Here is a 7,086-nt window from a genome sequence, read left to right on the forward strand (position 1 = left end):
TCCGTTTGCGTGAAAAGGGAACCGATAAATTGACATATAACTCTATACTGAATATAGTTAAAATTCATATAAAAATATATTATTAGGTTAGGTTTTAAACCGATGCCAAGTCATATAACATGTTTTGAAAAACAATTAGTTTTTGGGGAGTTGGTATGGGTTTAAAACTCCATAATATGTGTAATAAACGTGCAGACAGTCTAGTCTGTTACCAGTATTTGTGCCTTGAGGACAGTCTATCAATGTGTTTGTGCATTTGATCGACGGACAGCTTGCATGTTTTGTACCACTGCACGTGCAAGTTGTGTGATCCATGCTGTTTTAGAATCATGTCTTGTGCTCAGTTTTCTTACATATAACAAGGTGTTTCGTAGGTAGCGTGTATTCATCTGGAAGCGTTTAGCCCGTAAGTTTGTTAGAACTGAAATCTCCAGTAAAGGATCTCCTCGGGAGTGGCTGTCCTTCAATAGACGATAGAGATTCATTCAATCAAACACTATTTTTGCCATATGCCCTTTTGACTCTACACTGTGCAGAGATTACGTTTTGATCATGGATAACGGTTTTGTCGTTCAGTTTCGATTTGCATAATGTATTATGAGACAAAAATGTAAATTCGTCATAATGGCACAGTCTGGATTAAACAGGAAACTAACCTTTGCTTCCAGTAAATTATCTCTGTAATATAAGTGCATTAAATTCTCGTTAGCTAACGGAATGACGCTATAGGTGATTCTGTCCCAGACAAGAAACACCGTGTACACGGACGTCGAGTCTGCTTGAAATAAATTATAATTAAACAATACCAATTGGCGATTATCTACATACAGGTCCCGTTTTCCAAGCGGCCATGCGACGTTTTTCAGTTTGTGTAAAAGCCGTTAAAACTTATAGAAAATGGCATGCTTTGAAATCTGTTCAAGCGCTTATTTCTCTATTGAAAATCTACGTAAACAACATAAAATATAGCAAACATTTTTGGCAACAGATTATAGCAATTATGACAACGACACGCACGTTGTGACTAGTCAAACGAGGAAGGGGTGTGTGTCTTCTATTCAACCAAAGCGGTGACGTAGACATTGTTTTGTGCCAATTCTGACGATGTTTTACTTTGAGATGGAATGACTTGATAGACGTACAGAATAAGTCGATGAACTAATTCAGTAACTGTATAATAATCATGGGCGTACATGGGGGGGGGGGGGGGGGGGGGGGTGTGTGTGTGGGTTCGATGGGTTCGACCGAACCCCCCCCCCCCCGAAATAGCTTTTTTATAATTTAATATATCTGACATTATTATATTTACTCAACATAGAAATATATGCTCAATATCTCTGCAATCGATTTTGGAACCCCCCTGTTCAAAATCCTCTATTTTGGACCCCCCCCCCTTTTCAAAATCCTATGTATGCCCATGATAATTTGCATGTATTCAAGATGGCTACGACTGCAGGTGTTAAACGACAAAGACCGCCAGTTAAGAGAGTTACTTTGTTTTCTTAACGACACCACTAGAGCACATTAATTTATCAATCATCGGCTATTGGATGTCAAATATTTGGTAATTTTGACATTCTTAGAGCAAACCCACATACAGGAACCAGATAAGAGAGTGACAGAAACTCGAAAATACAACTACAGATCGAAATGGGGGAAAAAAAGTCTTAAATTCTGCGGCTCCCATTTTGAATTTGTAAAAACGAAGGACGTATTAAATTATAACCAACGTTGTCTGAATGTCTTGCGTCCTCAAACCCTCAAAATATGATGATAGAAAAATCTAGAATTCCTTTACCGCCGAGTCCTTTGAGCGACGCACATCTCATTACGATTTTCTCTGCATGCCCCCCCCCCCCCCCCCCCCCGCTATGGTGGGAGCTCTGATCGGCTACGACATCCTGTTTGTGGAATGCCGCTTTTAAAAAGCGGCCCCACAGCATGGTCAAGATGGTAATCTCTGCCAGCGGACGTCTGAGGAAACGAAAGAGTTTTTATTTAACGACGCACACAACACATTTTATTTACGGTTATATGGCGGCAGACATATGGTTAAGGGCCACGCAGATATTGAGAGGAAACCCGCTGTCGGCACTTCATGGACTACTCTTTTCAGTCAGCAGCAAGGGATCTTTTATATGCACCATCTCATAGACAGGATAGCACATACCACGGCCTTTGATGTACCAGTTGTGGTGCACTGGCTGGAGCGAGAAAGAGCCCAATGGGCCCACCGACAGGGATCGATCCTAAACCGACCGCGCATCGAGCAAACGCTTTACCACTGGGCTACTTTCCGCCACCTAAAGAGAGGAAGAGACTTGTGCCCGGCGCAGACGAACGCAGTAAAAACGCATCGTGTGAGACCCCCTCTGCGTTGCGTTTTTTAGCGCTGCGTCGATTTTTCAAATATCAAATATGTTTGATTTTAGACGCACAAACGCATCCGTCTAAAAACGCACGTGTGCGCCTACTTGCGTCTGCGTTGCGTCCACATTTTTATATTCACCAATCATCTGTCTATATGTCTTTCTTACACACCCGTTGTTGAGAACATCATGTGTTAATTGTGGTAACACATGGTAATAATACACGTATGTTGGAGATCGTTTCTGAGAGGTCATGACCCAGTAACCAAAGCGATCGAAAGTGGAGTGACGTCACTTTACATTCTGACTCCGGTGGAAATGAAATGGGGTGACGTCACTTTACACTCCATACTCCATGACCCAGTTAGGCTACGTTCTGTAACAACATAATTTAGTTCATTATATTGTTTACATTTTCATTTTTTCGAGGTATGTAAGAAATAGAATACTACATTCGTGTCCGTTTGATACCATTTATCTTACAACTCGTTGTTTAAAAACATATCCAACTCGCTTTCGCTCGTTGGATACGTTTTTAAACAACTCGTTGTAAGATAAATGGTATCAAACGGAAACTCATGTATTAGTCTCTATGTATATAAGGAAATTAACAATTATTGGTTTCAGTGATGAATAGAACCCGACCATTAAAAATGACTAACCTGTAAATGTTTCAACACAAATAATTTCCAACTGCTCATCTTGGAAACAAAGACTAGACATGTGTAATTAATGACATTTCTAAATAGATGAAATTAAAAAATATAAATTATTGCATTCATTGTACTATGCCTAATAATAATAATTAAAACAAACAAACAATTGTGAAATAAGAAATATTTATATCGTAATAGTATATTGTACATAATGTTTTAAATAACGTTTATTATGTTTTAAAATGTATTAATAAATTACATTTAATCTTTGTTGTTTTTCCTAGAGTAAAGTATAAATAAATAAATAAAAGAAATCGTCAGTGGATTGCAGTAACGCACCGCAGGTAGGCGCACACGAGACGCATCCGTCTGCGTTGAGTCTGCGTTTTTTTTAACGCAGACGCATGCGTTAAAAAACGCTCGTCTGCGTCGGGCATTAAAAATTTAAGATGACAAGGGTGGGTTCTGTGTACAACTGGCGGATCAAGCGCCAGCAGCGGTCTCTTCGTCGCAACAACCCACATTGGACTCCAAGCTGGAGCGAACACCAGTGGTGGGCTGTCATACACGCATGCGCGTTTGTGTGACGTATAAACACATATACCAGCACACCACAAAGATACGTATACAAACACATACAAACACCCATACATATCCATATAAATACTTACAAATACGTAAACAAACGCACGCACGCACACACAGACAGACACGGACTCACGAGCGCGCACATACCCACGCATAAAAAATACACAAACACAAATGCGTTTAAGCAAGTACACGCACAAAGACCCTCAATGTCGCGTAAACATGTTTTGTGTTCGACATTAACCCTCTAGGACCCACGTGGTCGCTGGCGACCCAGATTAATTAATCATTAACCATTAATTAATAATTATATTTTACAAAAACAAAACCAGTGCGCCACGACTGGTATATCAAAGGCTGTGGTATGTGCTATCCTGTCTGTGGGAAAGTGTATATAAAAGATCCCTTGTGTATTAGAGAAAACGTAGCGGGTTCCTCTAATGATGACTACGAGTCGGAATTACCATATGTTTGACATCCAATAGCCGATGATTAATTAATCAATGTGCTCTAGTGGTGTCGTTAAACAAAACTTCTTCATTAATGTTATACCTTTTTTTCAGTTAGGATATTTGCAATGGACCGTCACAATCGAAAGAAGCATTTCACAGTAAATGACGTTTCGACGAAGTGGGCCACTGGCCCAAAAAGGCAGACAAACGCCGTCGATGTGCAAACTGTAAAACGATCAAAACAGACACGACATGTGAAAAATGCAAGGTTCCTTTGTGTTTCACTGAGAGGAATTATTGCTACAGATCTTATCACACAAAATAAATTTCAACTGTAAACAATTTGACTTTTATCTCAATGGACACCAATACTATTGTAACCAAGAATGGAAATGAACTTCTAACCCAAAAGGGTCACCGATGACCCATGACCGGAAATGACGTAATAAAAGTAAAATCTTGAATATTTGTTTGGTTTTGTATAATATGATCTTTTATATGTAACAGGTCAAAACAGATTATTTTTTTCCACCCAATATAACAGGACTTGGGTCCTAGAGGGTTAACTGCACCTAAAATGAAATGGTTATAATAAGTACTTAAAAACGAAGGGGTATTCCCCGTTTTAGTCCCAGCTTCGGTTTCTGATCCGTTTTCTATTGACAGATTCAACTGCTACAAAAATGAACAGAACATGTTTGGACAAAGCATGTAATGTGATTTAATAAATAACATTACTGTGTTCACACAAAGATCGTCTTACTGCGGGTGGTTTAATCATATTTACAGACATTATAAAGCTTTCAAAGAACCTCCATAGTAGCCAAGACACGCAAGGCCTTAGATATCATTATACATAATTATAAATGGGATTATGGGATCCTTAGAATAATTCTAATGTTAACGTACAAAGGCGTTGGCTGGTATTGCTGATACCACGCACTAGAAGCAGACACTTGATAGCAATTGAATAAACCTCGCATATTTTGTCTGGCCAAGGAAGGTGATCCACATAAATATGATTCTAAAATGTTCCCACGTACGGCGACCCAGAGCAACAATATGTCGAGTGTATGTGGGGTAGGGGGGACGCTACAGTGTTGGGGTGAACACAATTGTGGACGTATTGTCCAGTAAAGCATCTCCTTAGGAGTGGATAAACGAGGCATTAGAGATTCATCGAATCGACCACTATTTTGCCAAATGCCCATTTGACTCTGCATTGTGCAGAGATAAGTCTTGTTTTCCATACATGTAAATGTTCTGAGTGTCAAGCGGTGACACGTGCTAGTAACAGTAACAGCTTATTCTGCCCTGCTAATAAAGGAAGTAAGTTGTGAATGAACACATTTAAGAATATCAGTTGTTTTCTGATGTTACTGGTACAGGCTGTATTAATCAGTTGAATTCTTTTGGTTCTCGGTGTTAGGTTTAGGAAGACATTGTTATGATTGCGGGCTCTGCTATTTTGATATTTATTTTAAAATACAACAATTCATATAGTATCTCGTTTAATCCTCCCATTTTAGCTTGCTGCCTTTTGTAAGCATACTTCACGTTGAGAGATCGATGAATACTTCCACTGCAAATGATGATCAACCTTCTGAAGTATACCCCAGCACATGTTTAAAATACACCGATTAGGTGTCTGGCATGAATGCTGTCACTCCACACGGACGGGCAACAACAGACGATTAATCAATCATTGTGCTCTAGTGGTGACGTTAAACAAAATAAACGTTTTTAAACTATAAAGACGGAAGAAGACTCATGCGCCCACAGACAATTCTGATACAATCAATCTGATTATAACTGGCAGTTAAAGACCTAGTGGCGGTGATTACAATCAGATCGTTCACACAGTTGAATGGAAAGGTTAATCTATATGCACTCCATACAAAAAGATTCCACGAATCATATCTAGAATAGTACACGCAATCACGGGTTTTGTGTCCGGTAGCAGTGTATTTACAACGATACACATATCATCAAATATACAGCCAGACGACTTGGGTTATAAATGTTCCCTGCTGCAACATTAGAATGTCGTTTGAACATAAGCATTTACCCGTTTCCTAAAATATTTCTTCTCTTTTTTTGTTTGTTGCAGACTGGTCAACGAAATTTTGTGTTATGATTTCAAAAGTAATTTCTAGATCCAGAGATATGAAATAATTATTAGAAAATAACATGCACTATTGTAAGAGGACCAATTAATTATGTTTTTACTTATTAATTAATTAATTTTTTTTTTTTTTAACTTAAAACGTAGAGAAATATAAAAATTGTGAAAACGTATATAACGAAAATGAAAATTGTGAAAACGGACGAATAATCGTGTGGATCATACTCTCCTGTATAATGTAAACGGTGTTCCATGACATGCGGCTAGTACCCGTATGTTAAAAAGAAGAGTATAAAGGCCATCACTTTTAACACGTTATTGGAAGGACTGAATGGGAAGCAGAAGGAAAGGTTATGTTCCAACTCCATCGATCTAGGGGGCGGGGCGTTCGCTTGATGTGCGGTCGGTCTAGGATCGATCCCTGTCGGTGGACCCATTGGACAATTTCTCGTCCCAGTCAGTGCTCCACAACTGGTGTAACAAAGGCCGTTATATGTACTATACTGTTTGAGGGATGGTGCATATAAAAGATCCCTTGCTGCTAATCGAAAAGAGTAGCCCATGGAGTGGCAGCGGGTTTCCTCTCAATATCTGTGGTCCTCAACCATATGTCTGACGGCATATAACCGTAAATAAAATCTGTTGATTGCTTCCTTCCTATCGATCTAAGTCTAAACCTGATTATAGGTGCATTGTGCATGGGTCAACACGCAAATCGTACTTGCAGATGCTAGATCCTATACACAACCAGGGACTTGGGCTTTGTCTTGCCAAGTTCGTGCTTTCAGAACACTTCCTTTGGAGAGCACATGAGCCTGGGTTTCTCTAAGGTATACTACCAAGATTAAACCATTGACAAAACATCCTGCACACAATGCGGTGTTCGATAACTGTCA

The 7,086-nt window shown here is 39.3% G+C and overlaps 1 long non-coding RNA gene across 1 annotated transcript; it reads left to right on the plus strand.

Annotated features, from left to right (window-relative positions):
- The first annotated feature begins 278 nt into the window (after positions 1-278).
- LOC121378355 lies at positions 279-4,529 on the plus strand. The gene is made up of 2 exons (XR_005958714.1): positions 279-406; positions 4,177-4,529. It is a non-coding gene; the product is annotated as an uncharacterized LOC121378355 (long non-coding RNA).
- The last annotated feature ends 2,557 nt before the right edge of the window (positions 4,530-7,086 follow it).

This window comes from Gigantopelta aegis, chromosome 8 (assembly GCF_016097555.1).
Source record: "Gigantopelta aegis isolate Gae_Host chromosome 8, Gae_host_genome, whole genome shotgun sequence".
Lineage (NCBI taxonomy): Eukaryota > Metazoa > Mollusca > Gastropoda > Neomphalida > Peltospiridae > Gigantopelta > Gigantopelta aegis.